Below are 12,115 nucleotides of genomic sequence, written 5' to 3'. Positions count from 1 at the left end.
CCACCACTACATTCCACCAGTGGCAGCAGGAGTTCCAGAGCGTGACTTCAGAGGCTGCAGCAGCTCCAAAAGTGACACTAGCCCTGGGGACAGTAACAAGTGGCGAGGTGCTGTGGTTTGGGGCATGTGGTTTGACATAAAGAGTGTGGACATTGGAGTCAAAAAACCTGTATTCAAATTATAGCTCATTGCACGCACGTGCGCACACACACACACAGAGGCAAGTTCTGAGCCTGTTTCCTCATCTTTAAAATACAATTGATGACAGTGACAGCGATGGAAGGTTGAGGATTGATTTATAAAAAGCCTGGCACATTGTCTCCCCCGTATTATTCAGGTTTACCCTTTACAAAAGCAGCAACACCAAGGCTCTTCCTATTGTTTCTCTCTCACACACCCACACACCCACACAGACTCAGAATAATTCATGAAAGGATCATAATTCTGAGTGTAAAATGGAATGGAGACATTTCACAATTATCATTTTGTAATTAGGCGAGTCAGTAGATGCACCCGCGGTGCCAGCTTTCTAGAAAGACATGATCTAGGCCAGACAAAATTTTCCTGTAGTTGAGTTGCAACTTGGAGACTACCTCTTGGATTATGCCACAGATGTTACCAAACAATTTTAAAAACTAGCTCAAATTTCAGAATAGTCAAAATCAATATTATTTTCCTTGCTACTTATTTTCAAGCCATTGAGAGAAAGTGGCTGAAAACTGCACTCTCCAAACGTGAAGGGGCACTTTTATAATTATTCCGATACCATTGTTCTTTCCATCAGACTTCATATTGGGGCTTCATCCCTTCCATCAGTATCAGCCCCCGAATCACATAATTAAGATATCTAAATCTGGAGAAAATTCTTAACAACCCGTCAGAGAATCTGCCAATTTAACCTTTAAAAGTGAGTCCAGATGTGTTATTTTTTTTTTTAAAGATTTTATTTATTTATGCATGAGAGACATAGAGAGAGAGAGAGAGAGGCAGAGACACAGGCAGAGGGAGAAGCAGGCTCCATGCAGGGAGCCTGACATGGGACTTGATCCCGGGTCTCCAGGATCCCGCCCTGGGCTGAAGGCAGTGCTAAACCGCTGAGCTACCAGGGCTGCCCTAAAAGTGAGTCCAGATGTGAATAAATGATAATAAATTCCTGGTGGCTAACATTTCTTGAGTACTGGCTATGCACAAGGTGATGGGCAAAGGATTTTAGACAGATTGTTGCATTTAATCCTCACAAGTGTGTAAGGTATGTACTATTCTTATTCCAATTTTTAGGTGAAGAAACTGTAAACTTAGGGTGTGGAAATAGCATAGATTGGCACAGCTAATAAGGTAATGAGTCAGAATTGAAACCCAGGCTTTCTGACTAAGAGTCCATGTTCTTCACCCAGAAATTTTTGTATTGTGGTAAAATATACATAACCCCAAATTGGCCAATTTAACCACCTTTAAGTGTACAGTTTTGTGGCATTAAGTACATTTACATTGTTCTGTAGCCATTACCACCATCCGTTTCCAAAATGCTTTCATGGCCCCACACTGAAGCTCGGTACCCATTCAACACTAAGTCCCCAGCACACCCCAGCCCCTGGCAACCACACACTACTTTCTGCCTCTGTGAGTTTGACTACCCTAGGGACCTCATAAAAGTGGAATCACATAGTATTTCTCCTTTTGTGGCTGCCTTATTTCACTCAGTATATAGTACCTTCAAGATCTATTCCATGTTGTCGCAAGCATAGGAGTTTCCTTCCTTTCTAAGGTTAAGTAATATTCCATTGTACATATTACTACATTTTGCTTAGCCATTCTTCCATTGATGGACACTTGGTTTGCTTTCACCTTGGTTATTATGAGTAATGCTGCTATGAACACAGGTATAATGAATATCTGTTCTGGCCCCTGCTTTGAATTCTTTGGGGAATATACCCAATAACCAAGATATTTTAAATACTTTTCTTCTCTTTGCTATTGGCCGGTTATTCTTTGCCTTTTGGTTGTGTGTGTGTGTGTGTGTGTGTGTGTGTGTGTGGTGTGTATGTCTCCATGTATGAAGCAATTATAAACGTGTAATTATCTAGACAGATTTTTGTGCCATCTTAAGCAGGAGGAGACCCGGCTGACTCACATCTTTGGTAAATGTAGGCACATTCAGGCAGGCTGGTGAAGCAGACAGAATTTTTCAGGCCAAATATATTTTAAATATAATTTCCTTCCCTTGGCTACCATGATCTTTTGACATGCTTTCTTAGGCATTAAGGACATGACAAGCTCCTGAAGAATTTAGATACAGTTAGGAAAAGGATTCTAGTAAAAAAAAAAAAAATTGTGGTTCTGAGGTCTACTGCGAAGCAGGAAGGAAATGTATAAGCACATTGGTGAAGTTCAAATCTATGTTTAAGAAGGCACAGGATATAATTTAAAAAGAAAAAAGAAATGGACAGAATCAGCTAGAGCAGGGCACTGAGAGATATGTGCCCTTGGAAGGCTGCTCCTGCCACTGTTAAACTTCTTTCAGACTGTAACCAATTTTTATTGGAATCCCACTAAATAATATTTTCTCCAATGTATTTGCCTTAAGCCAAAATAATCTATTCCCCCGATAACATACTCAGGTAGGACTCTGGTTTGTTCTTTTTTTCTTTTCTTTTTCATCTGGGTAAAGAAACTACTAGAATTTCCTTTGGTAGTGTTCCCCCCTTTAAACCATCCTTCATTACCTCATCACTATCTTTATTACCATAGCAGTGTGGCCGGGTGGGAAGACCAAGAGCCCCCCAGAAAGAGAGACCTGGCTCTGCCTCAGATTGACACTGTAGCCCCATATTTTTTTCTTAGTCTCCTTCAGTCTGTTTCCTACCCTAAAAACAGAGATTTTAAAAACCCAACTCAAAGGATTTTTCAAAGGATCAAATGAGATAACTTCCTAGTATATAGTATAGCCTTAAAACTGAACTTTTTTGCCTAGATTTGGGGATGAATAAATACTTTTCAATCCATCTTCTGTATTTTCTTCACATAACATAAACATGTGCAGGGGAGGCCCTTACTTTCTCAAGCTTGTATTTATAGATAAAGACGTGTAATGTAAAAGCTATAGGATTTTTGCCATAAAATGCTAATGAAGGCATTGACCGGAAGTGATGTCATTTGTACAGAAGCCGAGAGATAAGGAAAGGCACATTACAAGAGAAAAAAATACAAATAGTCATTCACTCAACAAAAGGAAGAGAGACTATTAGAGATTAAGAGAGATTTAATAGGCATAATAATTAAAGGAATGTTTGGACTTGTTTGGATGATGAGTTTAACAAACCAGCAGTAAAAAGCCATCTTTGATACAATCAGGAATTTTTTTGGACTGAAATATTTTTTATTAACTCTGCAGGCTCTGGTTTCTACTTCTTTCTTTTTGTCATCAAGGTAAAATTGGTATGTGACATTATATTGATTTTAGGTGTACAACATAATAATTCAATATTTGTATGCACCACAATGGAAATATTTTTTATTTTAAAACTTTTTTTTAAAAGAGAGGTAGGGCAGGCTAGGCAGAGGGAGAGAATCTTAGGCAGGCTCCATGCCCAGCCCCGAGCGTGGGGCTCAATCTCACAACCCTGAGATCATGACCTGAGCTGAGATCACAACCTGAGTCAAAACCAAGAGTCGCATGTTAACAGACCCAGGCCCTCCCACAATGGAAATTTTAAATATGGACTGGGTATTATATTTTGTTAAGGAATCTTTTTAAATTTCGCCAGGTATGGTAATAGCATTGTGGTTATATTTTTTTTAATGTTCTTATTTGTATACTGAGGTTTTTACAAGGTTTCCTTAAAAGAGGGGACAGATGAAATAAAAAGTACCAAAAATTAGGCTAAATGTTGAAACTGAATGAGGGGCTCATTAAATTCTATGTATATTTGAAATTTCCTACTATAATTTTTTTTTTAACTTTTAAGACCACTATTCAGAGAATGGATGGGAGGAGGGACAAAAGTGAAAGTACATAAACCAACCAGATAATGGAAATGGAGTGGTCATATTTTAGTGATTTTGGAAGTCAAGTCGATAGGACTTAGTAAAGAATTTGCTGTGCAGAGGAAGGTAAAAAGAAGCACTAGATTTCTATTTTAGGGAGCTGCCACCATCTATTGAGCTGAGGATTCCTGGAGGAAGAGCAGTGACGAGGGAGGTCAAGAAGGAAAGCTTTCCAGGAGGCAATTGGCTCTGTGCATCCAGAGTTCGGCAGAGAATTCTGAGCTGCAGACAGCGATCTGTGAGCTGCTGTCATTTAGGTGGCATATAAAGCCATGGGAAAGACGAGAGCTGCCCAGAAGAGAAGACACAACAAGACAAGGGTCCAGGATCAAGCTCTGGGGGACTCCAACCCTTAAAGGTCAGAAGGAAGAAGAGAGAGCTCCAAGAGAGTAAGAAAAAACAGCCAGAGAGAAAGAGGAATCCCACAAGATGCTGTGACAACTGAGGGAACAGCGTTATGAATGCTGGTTAGTAGTAGTTGAAAGAGTACAGGTATACCTTGTGCCTAACTTGATTGAGCTTCACAGATAACTGTGTTTTCTACAAACAAGGTTCCCTGCAATCCTGGGTCGAGCCAGTCCCCTGGCACCGTTTTTCCAACAGCATTTACTCCCGTTGTGTTTCTGTATCAATCACATTTTGGGAATTCTCACAATATTTCATTTAAACTGTCTCGTCTAATAATGTATTTGTCATTGGTGATCTCTGATCAGGGATTAGGACTTGCTGAAGGCTCAGATGACAGTTAACACGTTTAGCAATAAAATATTCTTATTAGTTTATTTGAGAGAGAACACGAGTAGGGGCAGAGGGAGAGAGAGACAGACAGACAGACTCCCTGCTGAGTGCAAAGCCAAATGTGCAGGGAGGTGGGGGGCTCTGGAACCCAGGATGCTGAGATCATGACCTGAGCCCAAGTCAGACATTTAATCCACTGAGTCAGCCAGGCACCCCAGCAATAAGATATTTTTAAATCAAGGTATATACATTGTTTTTTGGACATAGTGCTCTTGCACACTTCATAGACTATAAAGTATATGTAAACATAACTTTATATGCCCTGGGAAACCAAAAAATTTCAAAATTGACTTGCTTTGTTGTGATACCCACTTTATTGTGGTGGCCTGTTACCAAACTGGCAATATCTCCGGGGTATGCCTGTATTTTAGAACTGTGTTTTTCGTATCTATGGATTAAAAGAGGCTTTTTAAGCTTCCTTAATAATCAAGTCATATTTTAAGATACTCATGCTGTAAACTTTATAGCATTGTTTCCACTGCATACGTATCTTCAAGTTGTAAGCTACTAACATAAACTTTAGGACATAACCAATCCTTAACTGAGGACTGTCCTAAGCAAAGCAAAAGGAGGGCAGCCCGGGTGATCCTGGAGACCCAGGATCGAGTCCCACATTGGGTTCCCTGCAGGGAGCCTGCTTCTCCCTCTGCCTGTGTCTCTGCCTTCTCTCTCTCTCTGTCTCTCATGAATAAATAAATAAAATCTTTAAAAAAAAAAAGGAAAAAGTTTAACACTTATTGAATTCTTACTATGTTTGCCCAAAGTTTTATTGCCAGAGGTTGTAGTAGGAACCAACATTTTTTGGTAATCTTTTCGATGACGGCAACTAACATTTATAGAGTGCTTGCTTTGTGGTGGGCACTATTTGTACTGTTGACTCTTTTAATCCTCACAGCAATCCTATAATGTAGGTTCTATTATTGTACTCATTTTACCAATGTGGAAACTGATTTGCCAGAAGTAAATTCTCCAAGATGAATGGAGCTTGTGTTTGAACACTTGCATTTGGGTCTGATTCCAGAGCCAATCCACCTCCTTGATGCTCTATATTACTTTCATTTTTATATCAGCTCTCTTATTTAAAAAAATTTTAAAGCCCTACATTATAGATATGCATTTTACATAGATTACGTGCATTTTAAAGATTACTAAAAAGGAATTTGGAAAGGTTAAATAGCTGCCAGAGGTCACAAATCCACTCTGCTCAGCCTGCAGAGTCTAACCAAAATTAGCAAGACCCCCCTAAACTACATTTTATTTCTACTATGTGATGCCAGGCAGTATGGGAGGTACAAACAAAAAAGTTGTAAGAGATAGTCTTGGTTCCCAAAAATCTCAGGATGGAGAGAAGACAAAAGCAATTTAAATAAGGTCATGTCTGATAAGTACCAAATGAGTGGTGCAAACAATAATTATTAGAGAAATTCAGAGAAGCAAGAAAGCACTGGGTCTTAATAATGACTAAGATTTAGATAAGTACAAAAGAGACAGGAGAGATTTTCTGGATGAAGGAACAGCAATAATAAAAGAATAATAGGACAGCGTGGTGCCAAAAGGAGGCAGACAAAGATAACAAATTTCAACTCCGCCCACGTATTTCCATATGGCCTTAGTCCCTTAGCCTTTATAAGCTTTAGCCTTCTCATCTGTGTAATGGGTCATTAAAACCTATCTCTTGGAATTTGGCCATTATAATTGACTTGATTGATTCATACACAGAATTCAAGGTTGACTTGACTAGAAGCCAAGTGCTTACAATGATTAAAGTTTGAGGGGATGTCTAACTTCTGAGCATCTTTGGCATGATTGCATTAGCTGTTTGATTTGGAGACAGCTTGGATTCTGAAAGTACTTATATGTGGCTTTTAAAGAGTTTCTTAATTTAAATTTCTTTTGAAAATTTCATGACAGAGGGTATTTCATGAAGCTGGTTCTTCCAGTGGTTTTCTCCTTTAACACTCATTTACGTGATGGCTCTGGGAATGTCATTTTTTTTTGTATGGTTTTCCTCAGCCACAGCTTAAGAAAGCGGGAAATTTTAAGTACAATCTGTTCCTTACATCATAGACATTAGCAATGACAAAATTATAGAACTGTTAAGATTTATTTAATGTGGCATAGGCAGGTTTGGTGGTCAAGCCTCCAACTGCTAAAATAGAATACAGACAGAATTTGAAATTTATTTTGAGACTAATAAGCAGTTATTACACAGAATGGAAAGCAGGCCAAGCTGCCTCATTTTTCCTTATATATGAATACTTGGTTTCCCCAAAACAGAAATCTAAGAGGCACACAAACTACCCTAAGAGAGTATGAATTCTGAGTTGTTTTCCTATTACAGCAATGGTCTAAAATGCTCTTACCTGGTCTCTCGTGTGATAAAGAGCAGTATTTACAAACATAACTGCATTGAGTTTGGAACACAATCTTTGACCAAGAAAACAGAATGAACCTAACTGGGGAGGTAAGCCATGTTTTTTCCTCTTTCACATCAAAAAGCAGCCTCCTTAACCTTCTCAACCCCCAACCCCAGCTATGCAGGATATTGCAAAAGAATAGAACTATATTTATATACTAAACACATATATAGTGGTGTGTGTATATTATACATATATGTACATGTTGCATATACACCATACACATACATAATTTATATATGTATACATACACACACACTCACACATACATGAATACACACAAAAGAGGGCAAAAACAGTAAGAAAGTGCCTTGAAAGGATCAAATCTCAATACTGTTCCTCTGTGAATGAGATAATATAATAATATTTAAGATTAATGATTTTCAGTGCTCTTGATACCATACTTAATTGGAAGTTAAACAGAATGACTCTTGTTAATGTTAATAATCATTAACTATTAATTAGGAAAATTGTAAATATGAGGATTTTTGAAATCCAATTTTGGATTTGCAATAAGACCTTTACTTATGTAGACTTTTTTAAAAGATTTTATTTACTTATTTTTTTATTTATTTAGAGAGAACTCACACAGGGGGAAGGGCAGAGGGAGAAGGAAAGACAGCATCTCCAGCAGACTCCACCCTGAGCATGGAGCCCCACACGGGGGCTTGATCCCACTACCCAGAGACCATGACCTGAGCTGAAATCAGAGTTGGACACTTAACCAAGTGAGCCACCCAAGTGCCCCTTATGTGGACTTTTAAAATGAAACTAATAGATACTATCTGAAGTATAACTTTTAAGGAAGCAAATAACACAAAAAATCAGAAATACTGATCAATACGGCATTATATAGCTAAATACAGTTAAATAGGCAAGAATTATAGGTAAGTACCCTATTAATATACTTCCCCCATAAGGGAAAGAAGTAATTTTGGGCTTCATCTACTCCCAGGGTCTAAGACATGGCTATTTTCTATGTTTTCTCTTACAACAGTCATATAAGGCAGAGATTGTTATCCCCATGTTATAGATAAGAGAACCAAGGTTCAATATGGTTCAAGAATTTACCCAACACCATGCCGCTAATAAGTGGTGAAGTTGAACTCTCTCATGTTCTCCACTATTCCACAGTGCCTTAGGAATAGAAAATTCAACAAATCCATTTTGCTTTGAGAGACAAAGGACTTTATTACAGCAAAAGGAGTAGTATCCTGCTTGCAGCAGCTCTGTATATCCCCTACGTGCCCTGGAGGCAATGAAAGTAGACTTAACCTGGATGTCTATACTTGCAGAGGGTTGTGATACAGGAGGAGAACCCTAAGCTTGGGAGCTGTACCGCTTTTATAGTGAGCAGAAGCAGTTTTGCACTTTGGGCAGGTGTTATCTCATCCTTCAATATTGCTCAATACAGATACAGCCCCGAGGAACCTCTCAACAAATACATTTTGAATACCTGTTATGTGTAAACCACCACACCAAACATGAGAAATATACATCTTACAGATTTTTCTCTTCTGGTTCACGCAGGACCAGCTACAGAATTGGAGGAACCCAGCACAAAATGAAAATGCAAGCCTGGGGATCCCTGGGTGGCTCAGCGGTTGAGCGCCTGCACCTTTGACCCAGGGTGTGATCCTGGAGACCTGGGATCACGTCCCATGTCGGGCTCCCTGCATGGAGCCTGCTTCTCCCTCTGCCTGTGTCTCTGCCTCTCTCTCTTTCTGTGTCTCCCACGAATAAATAAAATCTTTTTTAAAAATGCAAGCATTTTGTTAAAAAAAAACTATTAAAAATTTCAAGATGGTGACATTAGAGCCTTAAACTGATCATTGAGCCTTTAATCACAGAGCCCTGTCACATGCCCATGAAGCTGGACCTGAGCACAGCAGGGCAAACATGGCTAAATCCAGTCCAATGCCTGTTCTTGTACAGTCATGAGCTGAGAATGGTTTTCACATTTTTTAAATGGAAGAAGAAAAGGAAGAGGAAGAAGAGGAAAAAGAAGGAGGAGAAAGAGGAGAAGAAGAAGGAGAAGGAGAAAGAAGGGAAGGAAGAAGGAGAGGAAGAGATTTGTGACATGTGAAAATTATACGAAATTAAAAATTTAGTGTCTATTAATAAAGCTTTATTTGAATAAAGCCACTCATTCATTAAGCATCCCTTGGCTGGTTTTGCACAACAAAGGTAGAGTTGAGTTGCTGCAACACAGACCATGTGACCCACAAAGCCTTAAATATTTACCAATTGGCTCTTTACAGAAAAAGACAATACAAGTGACAAAAGAAAAGAGCAATAGTGTTTACGCAAATGCAAAAGAGAGACCACATTAGATTGGAAAGATGGTCTTTCTGGGAGAAAGTAAATGGACCTTATTAGTGGGCAGGAGAGGGAAGGAAACTCCAGGCAGAGGAAATCACCTATTCACACCAGAGCCGTGGGAAAGCACTATATCTGGGCAGGATGAAAAGTCCACTCTGCCTGGAAGGCAGTTTTAAATGAGAAGGAAGAGTAAGATACTCTCCAAGGATTTAAACCTTATTTCAGTAGGGCCACGGAGTAACTTTGAAGACAGAGGGACTTGCTCAGGATGCTTTACCGTAAATCATCTGGCACCAAGGTGTAGAATAGATCACAGCAGGACCAGACGGGAGGCCTCAAGGCAAGGTAGGGAGGCGTGGCTCAAGTCCAGGAGCTGAGAGGCAGCACCAACTCGAACAAGTGTGGCCTTAGTGGACATGAATTACTGTATCACAGATGCGCCTAATTGACCGATGGTTTGAAAAAAGGCTGAGCTGGAGTGTCAGGCTTGCAGACTGGCTAATTTAAAAGATGGTAATACAATTAAATGAAAAGAAGAAATTAGTTTGGTGCCAAAAGTTCAGTCTGCATACATGACCAGTTGAAGTTGCCAGTGGAATATCCTGGTGAAGATTTTAAGAAGCCAGGAACCTGGGTTCCAAACCCCAAACTGAGTCTGGTGTTAAAACAGGCAGATTCTGGTTCTCTTCATAAAGATAATACTTTAATGCAAGTGTAATGATTTCTACTTTTTTTTTTTTTTGAAGATTTTATTTATTTATGTATTCATGAGAGACACAGAGAGAGAGAGAGGCAGAGACCCAGGCAGAGGGAGAAGCAGGCTCCCTGCAGGGAGCCTGATGCAGGACTGGATCCTGGAACCCCAGGATCACACCCTGGGCCGAAGGCAGGCACTAAATCGCTGAACCCCTCAGGCTGTCCGATTTCTACTTTTTTAGAAGAAAAACCTAAGTATTCTTAATTCAAATAGAGTCTTCCCTCAAACTCTAAAGAATCTTAGCTCCAATCTTCTAAAACTGACTTCGAAAAAAATAAAAACTCAATTGCCCAAAGGTCAAAGTGAGCTGAAACAAAGAAGAAAAACCACAGGTGTACCCAAGTAACATCTACTTCCATGAACTCCAGTTTCAGGCTTTCAGACTTGGTCAAAGTTCCATGCGATAACTGAAAGATCAGTAAAGTCTAATTTATTTAAAATTCATTCTTTTGGAATTGATAATAATCCCTACAGACTGGGCTGCCTGGGTGGCTCAGTGGGTTAAGCATCTACCTTCAGCTCTGGTCACGATCCCAGGATTTTTGGATCAAGCCCCATAGGGGCTTCCCTGCTCAGCAGGGAGTCTCCCTCTGTGCCTCCCGTCGCTCAGCTTGCGTGGGCACACTGTCTCTCTCAAGTACAATTTAAAAAAAAATCCCTACAGTTTGCTCTGAAATTTGCCTTTGAAATTTCCCTTTAAAAAAAAGGGTTTTCTAAGCAAACAGAAATTGCAGGAATATGTAACATTCAATTGTCCTAAATTGTGAGATACCTAGAGAAAACCGAGGATAATCCTAATTCATTCTCCTCTACTCTTTATAACGTGTTTAGTTTTCATTCACTGGTATTCTTTAAGGGAGTAAAATTCATCACACTTTTTAATTAATCTTCCAAGTTCATCAAAATTTGTTTCTAGAGCGAAGTTAAGCGGAAGTAAACCAAAGTTAGTTTTCAAGTACTTCCCAGCCCCTTTTCTTTTTTACTTTTCTCTGCGTTCCGCTCTCGCTGGATCTCTTTTTCTCATTGAAACTTAGTTGCATGAAAGAGCTGATGATGTTTTCTGTACGAAGAGCAGTCATATTTTAGTCTTTAATAATATTAGCTCCCTCGTGAAGTTCCCGCCCTTTTTGGAACAAGGCATTTTTGGAACAGAAAGTGCTTTCTCTTGCCCAATAGTCTCACCCTAAGGCCACCTAGGAGTAACTAAAGTGCCCGCGTCGGGACTTTAAATACGCAATTTATTTTATGCAACTGCATAATAAATAGCTGATTTAGGTACAGAGCAACTGCATAATAAATGGTTGATTTAGGTACAGAGTGCCAAGTTGTTTGGGGTCATGGGTTCGGTGGCTGACTTTGCAAAGGGTTCACCCCGGGTTAAGACACCAGTGTAGGAGAAACCCCTTGCAAGAGGGAAATCCGCCGTGCCCCGGCCTGCGGGCCTCCGTGCGCGGTCCAGGTGCGGGAACTGCACGCGCTCAGCGCCTCCGCGGCCCCTTCCCCGCACAAAGGAACCCGCGAGCACCCACTGTCGGGTGGCCTTGGTGACTGAGCTCGTTTGCATTAAAGGCACCTTTTAAGTTTCGGAGGGCTCCGCGCTCCTGCAAGCCGCGGAGCTCGGGGCGGGCGGCGCGCGCACCTGCGCGGAGCGGAGCCGGGGGCCCGGCCGAGGGCGGGAGAGGAACCCCGCCCGGGGCTCCGCCGGGGCGCCGCGTGTGTCCGGCCGGCGCGCGAAGCCCCGCCCCCGGCGCCAGGCCCCGCCCCGGCCCCGCCCCTT

The 12,115-nt window shown here is 40.6% G+C and overlaps 1 long non-coding RNA gene across 1 annotated transcript in view; it reads left to right on the top strand.

Moving 5' to 3' along the window:
* The window catches only part of LOC121491562, a 37,745-nt gene extending 28,825 nt beyond the window's left edge, over window positions 1–8,920 (top strand). The window contains exon 4 of the long non-coding RNA XR_005988003.1: window positions 8,790–8,920. This is a non-coding gene — a long non-coding RNA (uncharacterized LOC121491562). The remainder of the gene's footprint in view (window positions 1–8,789) is intronic.
* The last annotated feature ends 3,195 nt before the right edge of the window (window positions 8,921–12,115 follow it).

Source organism: Vulpes lagopus, chromosome 5, assembly GCF_018345385.1.
Source record: "Vulpes lagopus strain Blue_001 chromosome 5, ASM1834538v1, whole genome shotgun sequence".
Lineage (NCBI taxonomy): Eukaryota > Metazoa > Chordata > Mammalia > Carnivora > Canidae > Vulpes > Vulpes lagopus.
The sequence above is the reverse complement of the archived record's forward strand: the minus strand, read 5'-3'. Positions and strand labels throughout refer to the sequence as shown.